This window comes from Phyllobates terribilis, unplaced genomic scaffold (assembly GCF_046119375.1).
Source record: "Phyllobates terribilis strain yellow unplaced genomic scaffold, ASM4611937v1 Scaffold_1__5_contigs__length_1240528914, whole genome shotgun sequence".
NCBI classification, from domain to species: domain Eukaryota; kingdom Metazoa; phylum Chordata; class Amphibia; order Anura; family Dendrobatidae; genus Phyllobates; species Phyllobates terribilis.
This window is the reverse complement of record NW_027362761.1, coordinates 361,056,153-361,081,894: the sequence shown is the minus strand read 5'-3', so window position 1 is coordinate 361,081,894 and position 25,742 is coordinate 361,056,153.

Here is a 25,742-nt window from a genome sequence, read left to right as displayed (position 1 = left end):
CATCTCTGGCAAAAGCCCTTATTCTCAGTTTTTGGGACTCATCAAAATTATTTTCTTATGTGAAGCCGTAAGTCACGGCTACTGGTTGGAGACCCACAACATTGTAAGACGGACTGAGTCATATAAATAGGACACTGTGAGGCTGCTTTTTTGTTTATTTACCTATTAGACAGGTGGGTTTACATGGGGCCCACGTGTATCGCCTTCCTAGCGGCTTCGTTAGGGCAGGTACTGTCACAAGCACGCTCCCAAAAAGAGTATGGAGCAGAGTGAGAAATAACACCCCCAAAAGAAAAAAACTAATATATATATATATATATATATATATATATATATATATATATATATATATATATATATATATATATATAATTTTATATATACACACACACACACTATATATATATATATATATATATATATATATATATATATATATATATATATATATATATAAATAAAAGTTATATATATATTAAAGACAGCACCATTTCATATTACTCACTAGTCGGTGCCAAGCCTCCAAACAGTCTGTCCAAACTGCTGCTCATCAATAGAAAAAATATAAAGAGGCAGCACTCCAAGAAATTTTTGAAAAAAAATGGACTTTAATGAGCCAAAAGGCGACGTTTCGGTTCACAGAACCTTTCTCAAGCTTGAGAAAGGTTCTGTGGACCGAAACGTCGCCTATACGTCCATTTTTTTCAAAAATTTCTTGGAGTGCTGCCTCTTTATATTTTTTATATATATATTATACAGTGGGTACGGAAAGTATTCAGTCCCCTTTAAATTTTTCACTGTTTCATTGCAGCCAATGATTCTCATTTGGTGTGACATGCACTGTGAGCTGTGAGGTCTTATATAGACAGGTGTATGCCTTTCCAAATCAAGTCCTATCAGTTTAATTAAACACAGCTGGACTCCAATGAAGGAGTAGAACCATCTCAATGAGGGTCAGAAGGAAATGGACAGCATGTGACTTAAATATGAGTGTCTGAGCAAAGGGTCTGAATACTTATGACCATGTCAGTGCAGAATGCCCCTCACCTGTTGCCATTCCATGCTGTAGTCCGTAATAAATCTTGGGGTAGAGTTCGATGGACGTAGACGCGGTGCCAAGAGAGATTCCTGGGTGTGCATTTAAGCCCTCTGGAAGGCCCTTGATATGGTCTTCTTAGGGTAGCCCCTGTGTAGAAACCTCTTAGTTAGCTCCCTGGCCTGTTCATAAAAGTCATCATCACGGGTGCAATTGCGTCGGATCCAAAGGAACTGGCCAACAGGTACTCCCTTCTTCGTATGCACCGGATGGAAGCTCCTGTACTGCAGCAAGCTGTTAGTCGAGGTAGACTTCCGATAAAGATTGGTTGTAAGTTTATTGTCAAAGGCAAGGATCTTGAGGTCCAAAAATGTGGCCGTACTAGACAAAAAGGAATGAGTCCGGAAGATATTGTTGGTATTATGATTTAAGTCACATATGAACTGCAAGCAGTCTTCCTCTGTGCTTGACCAGACAAAAAAAGACATTGTCTATGTACCTGTGCCAATGCGATACCCATTGTTGATAGTCCATGGTTCGCTATACCACCGTCTCCTCCCACCATCCTAGGAAGATGTTCGCGTACCCTGGCGCACATCGTGCACCCATAGCCGCGCCAGAGATCTGTTGATAATACTGTCTGTCAAACAGAAAATAATTGTGGCAAATCACAAAGTTCAGCAAGTCGATAAAGGAATTATGCATACGATTCTGGTTGTCCAATCGGTCAAGGAAAAACGTTAGTGCCATGATGCCATCTTTGTGGTCAATATTTGAGTATAATGATTCTATGCCACAAGTGACAATCAGTGCCTGTTCCGGTAGAGTGATATTCCGGCATATTTCGATGAAGTGGGAGGAATCTCTGGTATATGAGGGTAACGAAAGAACCAACGGCTGCAAGAAAAAATCCACATAAGATCCTGCCTTCTCACAAATGCTGCCTATACTGGATACAATTGGCCTACCAGGTGGTCTCTCAATGTCCTTATGCATCTTAGGTAAAACGGTAAAAGGTGGGGGTAACTGGATGTTCTACCCCTAGAAATTTCTTTTCACTTGTGGAAATGACACCAAAATCACAGGCCCGATTTCGTAATCCCTGGTATTTCTTGTGGAACACCTGGGTCGGGTCCAAGAGTAGTTTCTGATAAAAACAGGGATTATTGAGCGGTCTCAGGGCCTCCTCCACATAGAGCTGTACAGGCCAAATCACCACATTACCCCCTTTGTCTGCTTCCTTAATAAGGAAGCTTTTATTGTTTCTAAGATGGAATAAGGCTTTTTTCTCAGTTGGTGTGAGATTGGGGGGTAGTGGCGTACGTGCTGGCATTTTCATGATATCCCTTTTCACAAGATCAAAGAATATTTTGATCGCAGGTGCTAAAGTGAAGGAAGGGCTAACCGTAGATTTGGCATTATGTGGAAATATCCTCCTACCTGTGTTGGACTCATTTTCGTGCAGGAGATCCAGCAAGTCTCAAAGGGTTTGCCACTCGTCTTCTGGTAGGCCAAGAGTAATGTCAGGTTTATGATAGATTGCCTGGAATACAAGTCTTCTGCAAAATAGATACAGGTCCTTGACCAAGGTAAATTTATCAATCTCCTGGGTTGGAGAGAAGGTAAGCCCCCTCTCCAACAAGGAGACTTCGCAATCAGATAAGTTGTAATCTGATAAGTCAATAACTTGTAAGGTGGAAGTATTTACCTGACCATAATTAGGTTGGTTAGAATCTTCCTGAATGGAGTCATCATGTGTGAGGGGGAAATGCCGATGGTTTACCTGCATTTGGCATTCCGATTGTGCCGAGACGGAGATGTATGGCCCTTGTTCCTGGTTGTCCATATGGGCCGATATATTGCGCCTACCCCCACGTCTGGTGCAACATCTGGGTCGCTTGAGGATAAAAAAAAACTTTCACTGGAGCTAGGGGGAACTGGTGGAGGCTCAGTATATAGGGAAGTGGATTGAGATTTGGATGCCCTAAATGAGCGCACATTGCCATGATGTCTCCATTTGAAGACTGCCTGCTTCTCAAAATCAGTGCAGTCCCGATTGAACTTGCCTTGTTTCTTGCGTATGATGCCCTGCTCATACTTGTCCAAGGTTTCTTTCAACTTCATTCGGAACGGGGCAACTCGTCAACTAAACTGAGATGCTGAAATCTTAATCTCCATCTCCTTAATAGAAGTTTTAGTGGTAATAAACAATGCCCTATCATGTTCTAGTAACATATTCATGATAATGTTAGAGCATTTTAAGAGTCCATTCTCCCATGTTTGTTTGAATATGGAAGAAGGCTCCCAAGATGGGAAGATAGAAACCCTCAAGCCACGTGGCACAATGCCAACGTTTATGTATTCCTCAAGACTGAAGATGTTCCAATGCAATCTTATATCGGTCTTATGGGCCTTTATCAAATTGGATGATAAATCCATGAAATCTGAGTCAACAACAGGGGTGTCAGTCACCTGAAATACATTAGTGGTTTGGGCCTGCCAGACCGCTTCCCTAGAGTCCCAATCCATATAGGCACCTTAAATACAAAAAGCCAGAGATGAACGTCCCTTACTGAGAGAGGCAAAAGTTATAAGGAACAAAAAATATGTATACACAAAAGACCAAAATGATACAATAAGTCTTAGGTCAGATATATATACGGTCGGCTATAATAGGCCGAGTGCTGCCCTGAAAAAGAACACCCTCTATAAGATGGAGGTGAAATAGACGACAAGGATTATGTATAGAAAAAAGGGGCGCACCATGTACCTGATAAAGTAATAATGGGTGCTATATCCTGCATTGTTTAAGACAATAAACAGCATCAAGAGAAGAAACAATGCACAGGATGGATATGCACACCAAATTGCAAGCGAGTGGTATCAAAAAATAATAGAGATAGAGACTCTTGCTATATAAGTAGCTGATGCGGGTAGTACATATACACATATATAAATCCAAGCCCAAGCATCCCTGGGAGAGGGTAAGCAAGTACCAGTGATATCTTAGCCAAAATGCATAGTCTCGTATGAGAATGTAATAACATGTAGCAGTAAGAGTAAAAAGACAGGCTAAGAGATGAGCTATGATGCAAGACCTAGTGTGTCCAGGTCAAGGTTGTCCAAATAAGCCCCTGTCAGGTACAAGTCAGAACCGATGAGGTAAAAAACCCTGTGGGGAAGAGCCTATCAGATAGGTGGGTCTACATGGGGCCCATGCGTATCGCCGTCCTAGCGGCTTCATCAGGGCAGGTCCTGTCACATTGTGTCAATGCGCACATATAAATACATACAGCCGAATTACCTTTCTCAGTGCAGCATTGCGTGGGGCGCGCCATCGCTGGCAAGGAAGTGGGGCAGGGCCAATTGTGAATCGCATGTGCATTGTCATGTGATCACAGCCCATAGTGCTATGTGTTGTGTTGCACATGTGCAAACCGATAAATGTACAAGTGTGGGCATCAAGGATTGCCAGCATATGGTCTCACAAGGGGTCTGAGGATCTCATCTCGGTACCTAATGGCAGTCAGGCTACCTCTGGCGAGCACATGGAGGGCTGTGCAGCCCTCCAAAGAAATGCCACCCCACACCATTACACACCCACTGCCAAACCGGTCATGCTGAAGGATGTTACTGTTATGATCTGCAACATGTACTAAGGAAAGAAAAGGGAAAACTGTCCCTACAGTAACACTAAGCTGAATCCCTACGATGTAGCGGGCTGCCTGTTCCTAGAAAACAGATCCGCCTTAGTCCTCGGCTAGTCTGAACGAAGACCTATAGCATAAGGGGAGGGGTCCCTAAAAGAACTAAGGGCTGGACCAAAAATGGGACACCTCCTAAACAGACAAGTTGTTGCAGAACACAAAAAGACAAACTGACAAAAAGGTACTAGAGGTCCCAGAAGGACCAAGTGAACTGACAGAGAAAGGCACCGAAGCACCTGGCTAGAGAAACAGTCAAAACAACACTGAAGTCCAGCACAGCCAGGAGGGCGGAGCTGGAATATAAAGGCAGATTGTCACGTGACCGCAAAACACAAGATGGAAAAAAACAAACAAACAGGAGGATTCTAACAGTACCCCCTCTTTTATGAGGATCCTCCGGATCCTCCAGGCCCAGGCCTATCTGGAAACCTCTTGTGGAAAGCTTTAACAAGCCAAGGAGCAGAGACATCATCCGCCCTTACCCAGGAGTTATCTTCGCGACCGAAACCCTTCCAGGAGACAAGATACTGTAATCTCCCTCTATGCCATCTAGAATTCAAGATATGAGAAATTTCATATTCGCCGTCTTCCACCACAGGAGGAACTGTGACAGTGGCATCCCTATCTGATACATCAGCCTTTTTCAACAAGGAAACATGAAACACAGGATTAATCTTCCAGGAAGTAGGGACATCCAACCTAACAGAAGACAGGTTAACAACCTGAAGCACTTTAAATGGACCCACAAACTTAGGACCCAGTTTTTTAGAGGGAATCCTCAACCGCACGTTCTTTGAGGACAACCAAACCATGTCACCCACAGTAAACAAAACCTCCTTAAGTTTCCTGTCAAAATACTTCTTGGACTTCTTGTTAGCCTCTTGAAGGTTGCAACGTACATTAGTCCAAACTCTCTCCAAATCACCGGAAAAATTCTCCTCCTCCAGCACCGCCGACCCCAGTTTGGAGAAAGAAATAAAAGACGGATGTCTCCCAGTACAACAAAAAAAAGGAGATCACCCAGCAGAGGAGGATGTATGATTGCTAAGAGCAAATTCCGCGAGAGGCAGAAACTCAGACCACATCTCTTGATTGTCCGCCACAAAACAATGCAAAAACTGTTCTACATCCTGGTTCTTTCAGTCTGTCCATTAGACTCAGGATGATACCCAGATGAAAATGACAAATGGACTCCCAACCTGTCACAAAAAGCACGCCAAAAGCGAGCCACAAACTGAGGTCCTCTATCAGAAACAATATCCGTGGGAACGCCATGAAGCTTGACAATCTCCTTAACAAACGCCTTAGCGAGTGTCTTGGCGCAGGGCAACTTAATGAATGGAACCAAATGACACATCTTACTAAAACGGTCAACGACCACCCAGATGACAGTAAAGCCCTCGGACACAGGAAGATCAGTAATAAAATCCATTGTGAGATGCGTCCAAGGCGTACTAGGAACCTCCAGAGGGCAAAGCAACCCCGCAGCAGGAGTATGTGAAGCCTTTGACCTAGCACACACAGTACATTGACACACCCACTTGATGACTTCTTTCTGCCATCCAGGCCACCAAAAACTGCGACTGATAAGTCTCTTAGTCTCAGAAATTCCTGGATGACCTGCCAACCGAGACTCATGACACTCCACAAACAAATCTCTCCTAAAGTTTCTAGGCACGAACAACCTCCCATGGGGAGTGTTAGATGGGGCATCATTTTGAGCTTTCAGAATCCCATTCTCCAAAACGGAGTCCAATGCCGCCACCACAACTCCTTTCTGTAAAATGCTCTCCTCCTCCTCGGCACCGACCGTAGGAGAGAAGCTGCGAGATAAAGCATCGGCTTTAACATTCTTAGTACCAGGGATATAGGTAACAGAAAAATGAAACCGAGAAAAAAAAGTGCCCACCTAGCTTGACGGGCATTCAAGCGCTAGGCAGCATCCAGATAGATCAAATTCTTATGATCTGTGAAAACCTGAATAGGAAATCTAGTGCCTTCCAAAAAATGACGCCAGAGTTCAAACGCGAGTTTAATAGCCAGCAACTCCCGATTTCCAACATCATAATTCAGTTCGGTTTCAGAATTTTTTTTCGAAAAGAAGGCACAAGGATGTACTCCATCCCTGTTCTCCTGAGACAAAACTGCTCCGACCCCCACCGATGAAGCATCGACCTCGACCAAAAAAGGCTTGGTCTCATCAGGCTGCATAAGGATGGGGGCAGAACTGAACCTCTCTTTGAGATACTTAAACACTTCAATGGCCTCAGTAGTCCACTGGACCGTATTCGCACCTTTCCTAGTGAGATCGGTTAGAGGCTTAACAATTACAGAAAAATTCTTAATGAATTTCCTGTAATAATTGGCAAAACCCAAAAATCTCTGTATAGATTTCAAACTAATAGGCCTAGGCCATTCCTGCACAGCCTGAACCTTCACAGGGTCCATCTCAAAGCCCTCACTGGAGACAATGTAGCCCAAAAAAATAATTTTCTGCACAGTGAACTCACATTTCTCCCGCTTAACAAAGAGTGAATTATCACTCAATAACTGCAAAACTTCACGTACACTCTGCCAATGGGACTCTAGATCTGGTGAATAAATCAAAATGTCATCCAAATACACAACCACATTCTTACCAATCAAAGGTCTCAGGATGTCATTAATAAGGTTCTGAAAAAATGCAGGTGCATTGGTAAGACCAAAAGGCATCACTAGATTCTCAAAATGACCTACCGGAGTGTTAAAAGCAGTTTTCCATTCATCACCCTCCTTCACTCGTAACAAATTGTATGCCCCCCGGAGATCAATTTTAGAGAACCACTTGGCCCCCACTGACTGGTTAAACAAGTCAGGAATTAACGGCAATTCCTACCCGAATTGGGTATGGTAATCTTATTAATTTCACGAAAATCCAGACATGGACGTAAACCCCCATCCTTTTTTTTAACAAAGAAAAATCCAACTGCGACAGGCGACTTAGAAGGTCTAATGTGACCAGCAGCTAGGCTAGTCTGTATGTATTCCTCCAAGGCTAGTCTGTATGTATTCCTCCAAGGCCTTTCTTTCATGGATAGTCAGATTAAACAAGTGACTCTTGGGAAGAGTAGCTCCCGAAACAAACTCAATGGCGCAATCATAATCCCTATGAGGAGGTAAAACTTGCGACTCCTCCTCCGAAAAAAAACTCCAAAAATCTTGAATAGGTACAGGTAATTCCCCTTTTTCCACAGCCGCAATGCGACCATTACAACATTTATCATAGCACTTCGGACTCCAAGACTATATCATATTAGTAGACCAGTCCAGTAAAGGATTGTGGAGTTTTAACCAAGGCAAACCTAGAACGACCGGAGAGGGTAAATTATTTAATACAACCAAGTCCAAAATTTCTTGGTGAACTCCACTGATAGTGAGGGGGAATGCAGCAACCTTGTGAGTAATACATTTCAAGGGAGTGTTATCAATTGCAATCACAGAAATAGGTGATGACAAAGGTTTGGATTTCAATTTAAGTTTTTCTAAAAACCCTTTATCAATCACATTAAGTGTTGAACCACAATCCACAAATATCTGAAATTCAATCAAATTTTCCTGCAAAGTAGTACTCCCTGAAAGAAATACTCCTGCAGAGCGTAAACAAGCTATAAGGGGGGAACCTGACCTCTTTTTTTTTTCTTTACTTAAACGAAGCTCACAATACTTAATCAATACTCCGGTCTCTTTCCTGAGAGAGGAGTAACATCGCCACAACCTCCATCGGTTCTCCGCCGTCTGAGCAGATTTTCTGGGGACTAGGACCTAACATTACAGGAGTCTTTACCTCATTCAGCCTGGACCTCAGCCTCCTGTCCATACGAACAGCTAATTGCATGGCATCCTGCAGAGTCTCAGGTACGGGGAATGCAATTAGCAAATCCTTAACTCTTTCACTCAGACCAGCAAGAAATAGACATTTCAGAGCAGGATCATTCCATTTGACTTCTGAAGCCTGTAACATACCTGGCGGCGTCCTTGCATGGTGGTCCATCTCCCACTGTGCAAGAGGGCGCACTTGATCTCCTGTCCAGAATGTCTCTCTGGCTTCCCTCCATGCTGTCTGTTTGTGTCTGTTTCTGCTGCTTAAGGGCGGCGCCCGATCACTTCCTGCCTTTTGTACCTGCTGTGGGTCACACCCCTTGTGCGTCCTCAGCCTATTGCTGTCTGTCACTTGGTATATAGCTCAGCAGCTCCCTTCTATCCCTGCCTGAGCATAGTGTTTCCTTCAGTGTGTGCTTGCACTCTGAAGGTGCCAGGTCCCGTCTCTTGTCTCCTGCTTTTTGTATCAGTTCCCGTGTCTGAACTGAGTCCTGTATGTCTCCTGCCTTGCGGTATCAGCTCCCGTGTCTGAACTGAGTCCTTTCTGTGTTCTCTTGTCTGTCCTGTCTGAACACGCTCCTAGCCTGTTCCTCCTGCCTTCTAGGGGCCGATTACCTAGACCCGTTCCTGTATCTTGTCTGACCTGTCTGAACTCGCTCCTAGCCTGTTCCTCTCGCCTTCTAGTGGCCGATTTCCTAGACCCGCTCCTGTGTCTGGTCTGTCCTGTCTGAACACGCTCCTTGCCTGTTCGTTCCGCCTCTCTGGGGGCCGTATTCCCAGACCCGCTCCTGTATCCCTCTGCAGTGTCGGTCTCCTCCGTACACTCAGTTCCAGTCTGAACTCTCTCCTGTCCTTTACCTGTTTTGTCTCTATGTCCGTTCCCTTCCTTTTTCTGCAGAGTCTGAACTCGTACCTAACTCCTGCTTGTTGTCTCTGCAAGTACTGTGTGAGTATCTGGCTCTGTTTTTCCCTTCCTGTCTGTTCCGTGTGAACAGAGCCCTGTCCTCCCTGCTCAGCCTTGTCTGCACTCTAGCTGTGCTTGCCTGTAACCCTCTGCCTGTATTGTTCCTGAGTCCCGGTGTGTACTGGGTCCTATCCCGCCTGTGTTCCTACCTGCTAGTGCCTCCCTGTCTGCACTCTAGCTGTGCTTGCCTTTACCCCCCTGCCTGCATACCCGCCTGCCTGCATACCAGTCATGCCTGCCTATACCCTCCAGTCTGTGTGCCAGCCTACCAGCCTGTTCCTGTATTCCCCTGTGTGGGTCAACAGCCGTGTCCGGGGTCTGTCCTGGAGTAGCACCTGGTCCCTCTGCTCGGTTCCTCCTTGGTGCACTGGCGTCGTATGCCGTCGTGCGACCCTGGTCGGATCGGGTGAATACTTAGTCACGCCCCTCCAGGCATTCACTCTCCGGCACGGTCCAGTGGAATCACTACCAATCACACGCACACGCCGCTTAGCCCGGGCGTGTGCATAACAGCATGCTCAGGCCATGGTTCCCGTTGAGCCCCACGGCCTTCGCTCTTTGAGAAGTTTTTCCAGCGAATACATGCATTAAAATAAAATAAATAAATTTTTTTCCCCCTTTAGCTGAGTTCCAGGCGAATTACGCACCCGTCCAGATGGATCTATCAGCCCTCGTTCCTGCGGATCCGCCACGTTACTATGGGGATCCAAGACAGTGTCGTGCATTTGTGGAGCAATGCATGCTACACTTTAAGGCCTACCCTCTCTATTTTCCTTCCGATTGGGCTAAAGTGGCCTTTATGATTGACTACCTAGCGGGTGATGCCTTGAAATGGGTCACCCCCCTATGGGAAGCATGGGATCCTGTCATCCTTGACCTGCAGGCCTTCCTGGTGGCCTTTCGTATGGTCTTCGAGGACCCTAACTCTGAAGCCCCTGCTGAAGCTTCACTTCCCAATATCCCGGAGCAGCCCCGACGGGTAATGTGTGTGGGTAGCGCAATAGTCCTCCAGCCCAATGAGACTACTGCCCACCCAGAATCCTCACAGGGTGACTACGCTTTCCGGAATACTTCTCTCAACCTCAAGAGGCAGTCCAGACGTGCTAGACTTAGAGGCAAGCCGTCACGCCAGGGTCTGTCCTCCCTGAGACCTCCTGACCCCAACCTTGAAGTCCCTACTGAAGCTTCATCTCCCTGTATCCCGGAGAAACCCCAATGGGTAATGTGCGTGGGTAGTGCACCAGTTCTCCTGGCCGAAGAGACTCCTGCCCATCCAGACTCCACACAGGAGAACTTCCTGCACCCGGCATCAGATGCTTCTTTCTCTTTAACCGGTGTGCATGTCCAAGGATGCTCCAAAGCTGTGGTTACCTCAGAGTCTGTGCACCTCTACTACCTGGCAGAGGATCCCCTGTTGCCTCCTGAACCCTCCGGGATACCACTCGATGACAAATGGAGAGAGACTTCTCTACACCCGGTACTCAATACTTTGTCCGCTTCGTCCTGTGAGCCTGACAATGGGTACCCCAAAGTGGTAGTTACCTCCGAGTCTCTACACCCCTCCGACCAGGCGGAGGATCTCCAGTTGTCTCCTGAACCCTTCGGGGTGCTACCTGGTAGCGAAAGGACAGAGACTTTCCTATACTCTGTACCTGATACCTCGCTCGCTTCGTCCAGTGAGTCCAACTTAGTGTACTCCGAAGCAGAGGTTACTCCTGAGTCTCTACACCCCTCCGACCAGGCGGAGGACCTCCAGTTGTGTTCAGAATCCTTCGGGGTGCCACCTGGTGGTGAATGGACAGAGACTTTCCTATATCCTGGATCTGATACCTCGCTTGCTTCGTCCAGTGAGTCCGACCTAGTGTACTCTGAAGCAGAGGTTACCCGTGAGTCTCTACACCCCTCTGACCAGGCGGAGGACCGCCAGCTGTCTCCAGAACCCTTCGGGGTGCCACCTGGTGGTGAATGGACAGAGACTTTCCTATACTCGGTACCCGATACCTCGCCTGCTTCCTCCAGTGAGTCCGACCTAGTGTACTCTGAAGCAGTTGTTTTCTCTGAGCCTCTGCACTCTTCTGACCCGGCGGAGGACCTCCAGTTGTTTCCTGAATCCTCCGGGATACCACCAGATAACAAAGAGACAGTGACTTTTCCTCATTATGTACGTGATAACCCGTCTATTTCTTCCTGTGAGCTTGACAAGATGTACCTCGAAGCAGAGATTACCCTTAAGTCTCTGTCCCCCTCCAACCCAGTGAACGACTGGCCCTCGAATTCCCTGCGGAAGATTCTGGCAGGCCTGAAGAAGAGGGGGCGTAAGGGGGGAGGTACTGTAACATACCTGGCGGCGTCCTTGCATGGTGGTCCATCTCCCACTGTGCAAGAGGGCGCACTTGATCTCCTGTCCAGAATGTCTCTCTGGCTTCCCTCCATGCTGTCTGTTTGTGTCTGTTTCTGCTGCTTAAGGGCGGCGCCCGATCACTTCCTGCCTTTTGTACCTGCTGTGGGTCACACCCCTTGTGCGTCCTCAGCCTATTGCTGTCTGTCACTTGGTATATAGCTCAGCAGCTCCCTTCTATCCCTGCCTGAGCATAGTGTTTCCTTCAGTGTGTGCTTGCACTCTGAAGGTGCCAGGTCCCGTCTCTTGTCTCCTGCTTTTTGTATCAGTTCCCGTGTCTGAACTGAGTCCTGTATGTCTCCTGCCTTGCGGTATCAGCTCCCGTGTCTGAACTGAGTCCTTTCTGTGTTCTCTTGTCTGTCCTGTCTGAACACGCTCCTAGCCTGTTCCTCCTGCCTTCTAGGGGCCGATTACCTAGACCCGTTCCTGTATCTTGTCTGACCTGTCTGAACTCGCTCCTAGCCTGTTCCTCTCGCCTTCTAGTGGCCGATTTCCTAGACCCGCTCCTGTGTCTGGTCTGTCCTGTCTGAACACGCTCCTTGCCTGTTCGTTCCGCCTCTCTGGGGGCCGTATTCCCAGACCCGCTCCTGTATCCCTCTGCAGTGTCGGTCTCCTCCGTACACTCAGTTCCAGTCTGAACTCTCTCCTGTCCTTTACCTGTTTTGTCTCTATGTCCGTTCCCTTCCTTTTTCTGCAGAGTCTGAACTCGTACCTAACTCCTGCTTGTTGTCTCTGCAAGTACTGTGTGAGTATCTGGCTCTGTTTTTCCCTTCCTGTCTGTTCCGTGTGAACAGAGCCCTGTCCTCCCTGCTCAGCCTTGTCTGCACTCTAGCTGTGCTTGCCTGTAACCCTCTGCCTGTATTGTTCCTGAGTCCCGGTGTGTACTGGGTCCTATCCCGCCTGTGTTCCTACCTGCTAGTGCCTCCCTGTCTGCACTCTAGCTGTGCTTGCCTTTACCTCCCTGCCTGCATACCCGCCTGCCTGCATACCAGTCGTGCCTGCCTATACCCTCCAGTCTGTGTGCCAGCCTACCAGCCTGTTCCTGTATTCCCCTGTGTGGGTCAACAGCCGTGTCCGGGGTCTGTCCTGGAGTAGCACCTGGTCCCTCTGCTCGGTTCCTCCTTGGTGCACTGGCGTCGTATGCCGTCGTGCGACCCTGGTCGGATCGGGTGAATACTTAGTCACGCCCCTCCAGGCATTCACTCTCCGGCACGGTCCAGTGGAATCACTACCAATCACACGCACACGCCGCTTAGCCCGGGCGTGTGCATAACAAAGCCCATCTTCTAAAGTGTGTGCAATAATTTTAAACATCACCTGACCCCTGATTCAAACGCCTGAGTTCTGCCTCAGCAGATGAGATTCGATCAGGATCATCATATAATAGCCCCATAGCAGAAAAAAAATTCTTCTACCGACCTTAAGCATGAATCATTAGGTTGGAGAGAAAAGGCCCACCCCTGTGGTTCATTGAGCAAAAGTGACATAATAAAACTAATGTGCTGTGATTCATTCCCAGAGGACCTTGGTCTCAAACGAAAATATAACAAACAAGCATTTTTAAAGGAAAAAAAATATTGCTGTTTACCATAAGAAACATCAGGCAGTCCTACCTTGGGTTCCACAAAATGCGCTCCAGAACAGCTAATCACGTGTTGCTGGAGCTCGGCCACCTCCAGAGACAATCCCTGCAAGTGTTGAGCCAAATCCTGGATGGAAACCATACTGATCCCCGAATTTCTTTCCTTTTAGTTTTTTGGGCTGGACTTACTGTTATGATCTGCAACATGTACTAAGGAGAGAAAGGGGAAAGCTGTCCCTACAGTAACACTAAGCTGAATCCCTACGATGTAGCAGGCTGCCTGTTCCTAGCGAACAGACCGGTTAAGTCCTCGGCTAGTCTGAACGAAGACCTATAGCATAAGGGGAGGGGTCCCTAAAAGAACTAAGGACTGGAACAAAAATGGGACGCCTCCTAAACAAAGAAGTTGTTGCAGAACACAAAAAGACAAACTGACAAAAAGGTACTAGAGGTCCCAGAAGGACCAAGCGAACTGACAAAGAATGGCACCTGGCTAGAGAAACAGTCAAAACAACACTGAAGTCCAGTACAGCCAGGAGGGCGGAGCTGGAATATAAAGGCAGATGGTCACGTGACCGCAAAACACAAGATGAAAAAAAAAAAAAACAGGAGGGTTCTAACAGTTACAGGCAGCAGATCGCTCTCCGCGGCGTTTCCAGACTCTGTCACGTCTGTCACATGTGCTCAGTGTGAACCTGCTTTCATCTGTGAAGAGCACAGGGTGCCAGTGGCAACTTTGCCAATCCTGGTGTTCTGTGGCAAATGCAAAGCGGCCTGCACGGTGTTGGGCTGTGAGCACAACCCCCATCTGTGGACGTCGGGCCCTCATACCACCCTCATGGAGTCGGTTTAATCTTTGTTTTCAGATCATTTGACAGTTGTTTTGAGGAGCCCATGATGCCACTCTTCAGAGGAGATTCAAACAGGAGAACAACTTGCAAGTGGCCACTTTAAGTAGCTTTTCTCATGATTGCATACACCTGGCTATGAAGTTCAAAGCTCAATGAGGTTACAAAACCAAAAAAAGTGCTTTAGTAAGTCAGTAAAAAGTAGGTAGGAGTATTTAAAACAAGAAAATGATAAGGGTGCCCATACTTATGCACCTGTCAAATTTTGTTTGAATGCAGATTGCACATTTTCTGTTAGTACAATAAACCTCATTTCAAGGCAGAGACATTACTGTGTCCAACAGTTATTACATATATCAAACTGAAATAGCTGTTGCAAAAACACCAATTTTCATAAAACAATAAGCTTAAGATTAATAGGGGTGCCCAAACTTTTTCATATAACTGTATGTATACATATATATATATATTATATATATATATATATATATATATATACACACACAGATACACAGTACAGACCAAAAGTTTGGACACACCTTCTCATTTAAAGATTTTTCTGTATTTTCATAACTATGAAAATTGTACATTCACACTGAAGGCATCAAAACTATGAATTAACACATTTGGAATTATAATTATATACTTAACAAAAAAGTGTGAAACAACTGAAAATATGTCTTATATTCTAGGTTCTTCAAAGCAGCCAACTTTTGCTTTGATGACTGCTTTGCACACTCTTGGCATTCTCTTGATGAGCTTCAAGAGGTAGTCACCGGAAATGGTTTTCACTTCACAGATATATATTGTGGTAGATCAGCTCACTCGGCTTCGCATTGAGGTATAAATGGAACACAGTCTCTTTAAATTTTCAGTTTGTTTATTGTGAAGCATAAACCAATAAAAAGTTCATGGAAAATAAACATGGCCCATTTGGCCTAACGGCAAACAAAAATAGGGAAAGAGTCCAGCAAAGTCTTTGCACCGGCCAAGGTGCGGCCACTCCGGGTTAGCAAACCACACGGTTCAGGTTCAGCAGGAACAAACATACACTCTTCTCTCTGGAGCTGGCCTCCAGATACTGACCACCTCCTGAGTCATAAGGCTGGCTTTTTATATCCCTTAAACCACGCCCTGGAGTGGAGATAGGGTGGATAGCTTCCCTCCCAGCACTTAGCTATCCACCTGTAAAGCATGCCCTTGTAACTCTGGCAATTAACCCTCTCTGCACTTAACATGCAGGAGAAACCTCCATGTTTTACATGACTGAAGCAAAAAGTTTCAGAGACACGCATCTCCCCTCCAGTATTCTGCCAGTGACCTTGTATACATACTGTATATATACACATAAACACATATATATATACACACACGTGGTCAAAATTGTTGGTACCCCTTGTTTAATGAAAGAAAAACTCACAATGGTCACAGAAATAACTTGAATCTAACAAAAGTAATAATAAATTAAAAATCTATGAAAATGAACAAATTAAAGTCAGTCATTGCTTTTCAACCCTGCTTCCACAGATTTAAAAAAAAAAAAAACTTGTGAAATAGGCCTGGACAGAAATGATGGTACCCTTAACTTTATATTCCGTTGAACAACCTTTTGAGGCAAGCACTGCAATCAAATGATTCCTGTAACTGTCAATGAGACATCTGCACCTATTGACAGGTATTTTGGCCCACTCCTCATGAGCAAACTGCTCCAGTTGTCTCGTGTTTGAAGGTTGCCTTTTCCAGACGGCGTGTTTCAGCTCTTTCCAAAGATGCTCAATAGGATTTAGGTCAGGGCTCATAGAAGGCCACTTCAGAATAGTCAAATGTTTTCCTCTTAGCCATTCTTGGGTGTTTTTAGCTTTGTGCTTTGGGTCATTATCCTGTTGCAAGACCCATGACCTGCAACTGAGACCAAGCTTTCTGACATTGGGCAGCACATTTCTCTCTAGAATCCCTTGATAGTCTTGAGATTTCATTGTACCCTGCACAGATTCAAGCCACTCTGTGCCAGATGCAGCAAGGCAGCCCCAGAACATAGCAGAGCCTCCTCCATGTTTCACAGTAGGGACAGTGTTCTTTTTATGTTATGCTTCATTTTTCCGTCTGTGAACATAGAGCTGATGTGCCTAGTCAAAAACGTCCATTTTTGTCTCATCTGTCCATAGGACATTCTTCCAGAAGCTTTGTGGCTTGTCAACATGCAGTTTGCCAAATTCCACTCTGGGATTTTTACGATTTTTTTTTTAAACAATGGTGTTCTCCTTGGTTGTCTTCCATGAAGTCCACTTTGGATCAAACAACGACGGATGGTGCGATCTGACGCTGATGTTCCTTGAGCTTGAAGTTCACCTTTAATCTCTTTAGAAGTTATCCTGGGCTCTTTTGTTACCATTCGTATTATTCGTCTCTTTAATTTGTCATCAATTTTCCTCCTGTGGTCACGTCAGGAGGTTGGCTGTGGTCCCATGGATCTTAAATTTCTGAATAATGTATGTAACTGTAGTGACAGGAACATCAAGCTTCTTGGAGATGGTCTTATAGCCTTTACTTTTAACATGCTTGTCTATAATTTTCTTTCTAATCTCCCGAGACAACTCCTTCCTTTGCTTCCTCTGGTCCATGTTGAGTGTGGTACACACCATGTCACCAAACAGCACAGTGAGTATCTGTAGCCCTAAATACAGGCCCACTGACTGATTACAAGATTGTAGACACCTGTGATGCTAATTAGTGGACACAACTTGATTTAACATGTCCCTTTTGTCACATTATTTTCAGGGGTACCATGATTTCTGTCCAGGCCTATTTCATAAGTTTACATTTTTTAAAAATTCTGTGGAAGCAGGGTTGAAAAGCAATGTCTGACTTTCATTTGTTCATTTTCAAAGATTTTTAATGTATTATTACTTTTGTCAGATTCAAGTTATTTCTGTGACCATTGTGGGTTTTTCCTTTCATTAAATGAGGGGTACCAACAATTTTGACCACGTGTGTACATACATATGGTGCCATTAGGAAGGGAAAACAGGGGAACTATACATGGTATGAGCAGCAATTGCAGGTGGGGAAGAGAAAAGAGCTCCGGTCATTCAGGTAGCCTGAATGGTGTTCAAATAACGAATGAAAAAAAAAAGGTGTGTGTGTGGAGGGGGGAAATGTATAATGACCTATTGTGGTCATCAATATAAAAGTACTGGAAGACTCCTTTAGAGGATTGTCAATATATCACCTATCCCCAGAACAGGTGACAAATGTGTGACCTCTGGGTGCTTTACTGCTATGTACCCCACAATCTCCAAATGGGAGGACCAGAGTCTCCTATTCCTCCTAGCCAGCATGTCTACATGGTTAGTGAACTATGAGTAGCCAAGTATAATGTAGGGATAACCGGACCATAGATGTCCTAAAGTGGCAATAAAATGTGGCAATAATAATGATACAGGAAAATGTATTCTTTATGTGCATTTATTAGATAACAAGTTATTGTTTATTGTCAAGGCTGGAAAATAATTTGGATGGCGTTAATCTTTACATTACTATTATAGACGATCGTGCTAGTTGGACAATTTAATTTATTACTGGTGCATGTCTAGTCTATAGTATTGTACTTTTTTCAGACTCTCTTGCAGGCTGTATGCAAATAATGAATTAGTTCTAAATTCTGTCAGGTGCAAGCCATTCAATCTGGCAAAGCATTGCATAGGCATCTGTAGCTGGAGCTAGAGAAGACGACCCTTGGCTAAAAAAAAAGAAAAAAAGAAAAAAAAAGAGCTCCCCATAAGGACTAGTTCACAACATTTTGATAATTTTTCAGGCAGACCTGGAAGTGAATCTAAAGAAAATTAGCTTTAGGCTATGTGCCCACCATGCAGAAATGCTCCGGATTTTTTCTGAGCGTTTCTGCATTTCCCTGGCAGAAAAAACGCATGCCGATTGTACATGCGTTTTTCCTGCCAGGGACAAGCGCATGTGAAGCGTTCTTCACATTCATTTCCGCATGCGGGTTGACAAGCGCTTTCCAAGCGATTTTAGCATCACTTGGAAAGTGCTTGACAACTTGGTCACACTATATAAATCCATGCAAACGGCATGGATTTATATAGTGTGACCGTAAAGAATGGTAAAAAATAAAAAAAAATATATATACTTACCTTCTGATGGTCCCCGGAGTCTTTATTCGATTCGTCCTGGCTTGCCGGCAGCTCACGGTACACTGAAGGACCTGCTGTCACATGACTAAATGACGTCAACGCAGGTCCTTCAGTCCACTGTGATCTGCCGGCAAGCAAAGACAAGTGCACCACGGGCCATCAGAAGGTAAGTATAATATTTATTTTTTATTTTATTCTTTTTTTTTTTTACAGATTCTATGGTACCCAGGTCCGGAGGAGAGTCTCCTCTCCTCCAGACCCGGGTACCATCCGCACATTGAAACACATGGAATGCGCATGTACAGATCCAGTGATGCGGATTCCATGCGTTCCAATGCAAGTCAATGGCGGCGAAAACGCAGCACTTCCGCAAAATAATTAGTTGTGCTGCGTTTTTCCCGCAATGATAATCCGCAGCAGAAATTTCCGCAGCATGTGGACAGCACATGCGGATTATCATTGGGGAACATGGCAGGCCTTCTACCAAGCGTTTTTTAAGCGTTTCTGCAGCGGAATTGCCGCTGCAGAAACGCATAAAAAACGCATCGTGGGCACACAGTCTTAGTCCTTTTAATAGTCTCCACTGTTGATTTTGACCAGAAGAAAAATAAAGCAAAAAACATGAACCAATTTTGTAAAAAAACAGAACTGATGGAGCCAGCTCAATTTGGAAAGAGTCTGTTGACAGGTCAAAGTGTTCAGAGTTGAAGTGATAAGTACAGATTGTACTTATTTAAAAACTAACCCTACTTGAGCTATTGCATGCTACCTGTACATAAGTCTGCATCCTATGCATAATGAGACAGAAGTATGATTGGCCGTAGAGATGATTTGTGGCACTGCAGCTCATTGAAGTGACTAGACTTAAGCTGCAATGCTCGTGATGCTGATTTTGATATTATAAGATATTATATTTACATTTCAAAACATTCCTTTAAAATTTTTCAATTTTTACTTAAAGTCAAGACTGTTTTGATTAGTCACCATGTTCACCATGACTAAAACTAAGCCTAAACCCAGGTTCTGTGCTTATAAGCTTGACAAGATCCAAGCAGCAGAGGCTGCGTTATCTAGAGCACCAGAGGACCAGGCCATGTTCAGAGGGTTTTCATTTGTCAACTAGAAAACCCTCAACAAGACACCAGCTTAATAATATCAGAGCAAGCTGTGTACCTGAGCTTCCAGAAGACCATGAAGAGAAGACCAGAAGATCGGATGGGACCCCCACATGGATAACTATAAGTGATAAGTATAGGTAAATATAGGTAAGAAAGGATAAGTATATTTAAAATTCAATGAAAATAGGAAAAAAAGGATAAGTATAGGTAAGTAAAGATAAGTATAGGTAAGAAAGGATATGTAGAAGTAAAAAAGCATACGTATATGTAAGTATAGCTAAGAAAGGATAAGTATAGGGAAGAAAGTATAAGTATAGGTAAATATAAGTAGGAAAGGATAATTATAGGTAAGTAAGGATAAGTGTAGGTACGAGAGGATAAGTATAGGTAAAAAAAGAATATAGGTAAATATTGGCAAGAAAGTTTAAGTAAAAATAAATATAGGTAAGAGAGGATGAGTATAGGTAAATACAGGTAAGAAAAGATAAATATAGGTAAAAAATGATGAATATAGGTAAAAAGGATAAGTATAGGTAAATAAGTCATTGTCTTTTTGGAATACCCAGCCACGACCCATCTTGAATGCTCTTACTGAGGAAAGGAGGTTGATGGCCAAAATCTTGCGATACATGACCCCATCCATCTTCCTTTCAGTACGGTGCAGTCGTCATGTCCCCTTTGCAGAAAAGCACCCCCAAAGTATAATGTTTCCCCCACCATGCTTCACGGTTGGGACAATGTTCTTAGTGTTGTACTCATCCTTCTTCCTCCAAACACGGCGAGTTGAGTTAATGCCAAAGAGCTCAATTTTTGTCTCATCTGACCACAGCACCTTCTCCCAATAACCCACAGAATCATCCAGATGGGCCTGCACATGTGCCTTCTTGAGCAGGGGGACATTGCAGGCACTGCAGGATTTTAAACCTTTAAGGCGTAATGTGTTACCAATGGTTTTCTTGGTGACTGTGGTCCCAGCTGCCTTGAGATCATTAACAAGTTCCCCCCATGCAGTTTTAGGCTGATCTCTCACCTTCCTCATGATCAAGGATACCCCATGAGGTGAGATTTTGCATGATGCCCCAGATTGATGTCGATTGACAGTCATTTTGTATTTCTGCCATTTTCTTACTATTGCACCAACAGTTGTCTCCTTCTCACCCAGTGTCTTACTTATGGTTTTGTAGCCCATTCCAGCTTTGTGCAGGTCTGTGATCTTGTCCCTGACATCCTTAGAAAGCTCTTTGGTCTTGCCTATGTTGTAGAGGTTAGAGTCTGACTGATTGAGTCTGTGGACTAGAGCCTTTTATACAAGTGACTATGTAAGACAGCTGTCTTTAATGCAGGTAACAAGTTGATTAGGAGCTTCTTACTGGTCTGTAGGAGCCAGAACTCATAATGGTTTGTAGGGGATCAAATTCTTATTTCTCACTGCAAAATGCAAAAAAAAGATCTAATTTATACAATGTGATTTTCTTGATTTTTTTGGGGGGATATTCTATCTCTCAATGTTAAAATTAACCTACCCTTAAAATTATAGACTGTTCATGTCTTTGTTAGTGAGCAAACTTACAAAAACAGCAAGGGATCAAATACTTATTTCCCCCACAGTATGTGTGTCATTGTGTATGTTTGTGAGTGTCGCCATGTGTATCTGCAAATGTATGCATATACGTGTATGTGTCACAGTGTGCATGTGTGAATGTACTGTATGTGTAACTGTGCGTCACATTGTATAAATGTATGTATTTATGCAAGTGTAAATATATGTACATTCAGCATTTGTGTATGATCGCATTATATTATCTTACAGTGTATGGTTGCGAATGTATGCACAGTACAGACCAAAAGTTTGGACACACCTTCTCATTTAAAGATTTTTCTGTATTTTCTTGACTATGAAAATTGTACATTCACACTGAAGGCATCAAACCTATGAATTAACACATGTGGAATTATATACTTAACAAAAAAGTGTGAAACAACTGAAAATATGTCTTATATTCTAGGTTCTTCAAAGTGGCCACCTTTTGCTTTGATGACTGCTTTGCACACTCTTGGCATTCTCTAGATGAGCTTCAAGAGGTAGTCACCGGAAATGGTTTTCACTTCACCGGTGTGCCCTGTCAGGTTTAACAAGTGGGATTTCTTGGCTTATAAATGGGGTTGGGACCATCAGTTGTGTTGTGCAGAAGTCTGGTGGATACACAGCTGATAGTCCTACTGAATAGACTGTTAGAATTTGTATTATGGCAAGAAAAAAGCAGCTTAGTAAAGAAAAACGAGTGGCCATCATTACTTTAAGAAATGAAGGTCAGTCAGTGCGAAAAATTGGGAAAACTTTGAAAGTGTCCCCAAGTGCAGTTGCAAAAACCATCAAGCGCTACAAAGAAACTGGCTCACATGAGGACCACCCCAGGAAAGGAAGACCAAGAGTCACCTCATCTTCTGAGGATAAGTTTATCCGAGTCACCAGCCTCAGAAATCGCAGGTTAACAGCAGCTCAGATTAGAGACCAGGTCAATGCCACGCAGAGTTCTAGCAGCAGACACATCTCTTCAACAACTGTTAAGAGGAGACTTTGTGCAGCAGGCCTTCATGGTAAAATAGCTGCTAGGAAACCACTGCTAAGGACAGGCAACAAGCAGAAGAGACTTGTTTGGGCTAAAGAACACAAGGAATGGACATTAGACTAGTGGAAATCTGTGCTTTGATCTGATGAGTCCAAATTTGAGATCTTTGGTTCCAACCACCGTGTCTTTGTGCGACGCAGAAAAGGTGAACGGATGGACTCTACATGCCTGGTTCCCACCGTGAAGTATGGAGGAGGAGGTGTGATGGTGTGGGGGTGCTTTGCTGGTGACAATGTTGGGGATTTATTCAAAATTGAAGGCATACTGAACCAGCATGGCTACCACAGCATCTTGCAGCGGCATGCTATTCCATCCGGTTTGCATTTAGTTGGATCATCATTTACTTTTCAACAGGACAATGACCCCAAACACACCTCCAGGCTGTGTAAGGGCTATTGGACCAAGGAAGAGAGTGATGGGGTGCTATGCCAGATGACCTGGCCTCCACAGTCACCAGACCTGAACCTAATCGAGATGGTTTGGGGTGAGCTGGACCGCAGAGTGAAGGCAAAGGGACCAACAAGTGCTAAGCATCTCTGGGAACTCCTTCAAGATTGTTGGAAGACCATTTCCGGTGACTACCTCTTGAAGCTCATCAAGAGAATGCCAAGAGTGTGCAAAGCAGTCATCAAAGCAAAAGGTGGCTACTTTGAAGAACCTAGAATATAAGACATATTTTCAGTTGTTTCACACTTTTTTGTTAAGTATATAATTCCACATGTGTTAATTCATAGTTTTGATGCCTTCAGTGTGAATGTACAATTTTCAGTCATGAAAATACTGAAAAATCTTTAAATGAGGTGTGTCCAAAATTTTGGTCTGTACTGTATGTATGCACATGTCAATGTGTATTCACAGGTTCTTAGCAACTGTATATGCCCTCTCCCTGCAACTGTCCAAATACAGACACAATTAGAAAATATGGATGGGAAAACAAAAACGGTGCCTTTACACGTGGAGATATTTTTACAATTTCTACCTAATCAGTTTGATATCAGTCTCAGGGTATGGCCCCACGGTGCGGCTGCGGACCACATACACAAGTGGGACACAATAAGCGCATCATTTTTAAGCAACCAACCTTTTATTTGTTCATCAGGTGATCGCCTGCCTGTTTACACTGCACAATTATCAGAAATTGACGGTTTCTAAGAGTGCCCATTCCCGATAAGCGACCAGTATAAGTGCACCCTTAGTTAGACATAGGCTTTAAAGGGAATCTGTCATCCCCCTGGGCGATATCAGATGTCTACTATGGCCATACAGGTGATAGAAAAGTAAATCCATACTTACCTGTATGGCCCATAGCAGAGGTATGATTGCAGAGAAATCTTGTTTAATAAAGTCTGTTTTCCAGAGGCTTGGCGTCTGGGTGATGCCAAGCAAACCCCTCCTATCTGCTTACTATTCCCCTAAATCGCCACCTCTGTGCTAAATTACCATATTCCCCCCTCCCCTGTACGTCACAGGGCCCTGTGACGTGCCCTGCTCTGCCTCCCCTTCCACGCATGCGAAAAGCGCCGCTCCCATGGAGCGCGCTTTGTTTCCCTCCAGCCCCGTTTGGCTGTGTACTGCCAGTGAAGCGGAAGTCTCAGTGACTCACCGTCACTTGCGCAATACAAGGCTGCGGCGCAGCAGTTTTGCAGCTGCATATATTATTTATTCTGGTGATCAGTGGTATCTGGAGGTTGGGTCCATGGTGGGTGGTAGATACAGTGGGGAAAATAAGTATTTGAGACACTGCCGATTTTGCAAGTTTTCCCACCTACAAAGAATCAAGAGGCCTGTCTTTTTGATCATAGGTACACTTCAACTGTGAGACAGCATCTTGAAAAAAAAAAAAAAAAAAAAAAAAAAAAATCACTTTGTATGAGTTTTACATAACTAGTTTGCATTTTATTGCATGAAATAAGTATTTAATACAATAGAAAAACAGAGCTTTATATATTGTTTGCAATTACAGAGGTCAGACGTTTCCTGCAGTTCTTGACCAAGTTTGCACACACTTCAGCAGGTATTTTGGCCCACTCCTCCATACAGATCTTCTCCAGATCTATCTTTCAGGTTTCAGGGCTGTCGCTGGGCAACATTGAGTTTCAGCTCCCTCCAAAGATTTTCTATTGGGTTCAGGTCTGGAGACTGGCTAGGCCACTCCAGCACCCTGAAATGCTTCTTACGGAGCAACTCCTTAGTTGCCCTGGCTGTGTGTTTCGAGTCATTTTCATGCTGGAAGACCCAGCCACGACCCATCTTGAATGCTCTTACTGAGGGAAGGAGGTTGTTGGCCAAAATCTCACAATACGTGACTCCATGCATCCTCTCTTCTGGAGTCGTCCTGTCCCCTTTGCAGAAAATCACCCCCAAAGTATCATGTTTCCCCCTGTGATGATACAGCCTATAATCTTAATAAGACAGAAGTTTAGATTTGTTAATTCAAGAAATATACTTTATGTTTCTGTTGACTTAGAATTGTATGTGTATTTCTGTGGCTGGTCAAGAATGTCATACAATTTGAAAAAACTGAATGTTTACTTATCTTCGTTTGGAAACAATGATGTTGATTTAAAGATCCCCTTACTATACTATGTAAATAGATTAGCTCAAACAATGATAGCTGAGCCCTGTGACTAATGCCCTCCCTAAACCCTTACCTGTGATGGTGTACTTAAAAAGGAGATATGCTTCTGTAGGAGTAAGACTTGGGACAGAGAATCAAGGAGAAGCAAGAGGACACACAGACTCTCTTCACACCATCAGCTTGGAAGCATGGCTTTACCTAAAGAGACACAGATTTGGATTCTACATGATTCTAGCCTAAGGGTATATAGCCCTGACTGGAAAGATATGGATCTGCTCCATTGACCATCAGAGAGACCATGGATACATTTTGGGGAGACTAGGTTGGGACGATGAAGTCACCTGGACCAATGGATATGTTGAGGTTGCCAGGAGGGACTCACCGGTCACCTGAAACTCATGGAGACATTTGGAGAAGCTAGATTGGGACCCTCAGGTCATCTGGCTCCATGGAAACTCTCGGAGAGGCCAGGGTGGGACCCTCAGGTCTCCAGACCTTGTCGCTACCTTCTCCCTGTGGGGGCCCGCCAGAAGGGGGGCGCCACTGGATAAGGTAGTTAGCCCTGGAAGTCCCAAAATCACTGCTGTTCTTTCCCAGGTGGGCAGAGCGGAAGGGTGAGACTGTGTAATGTTGTACCATCTTGGGTATTTTCTGGGTCTGTTCTATGTGTTTATTGTCCGCTTTGTGGTTCAATAAATTATTGCTTAGCTGTTTTACCCTCACCCTGCGTTGTCTGACTAGTGTTACACCCACGGAAGACCCCGGATCTTCACACCCCCACCATGCTTTATGGTTGGGACGGTGTTCTTGGGGGTTGCACTCATCCTTCTTCTTCCTCCAAACAGTGCGACTGGAGTTAATACCAAAAAGTT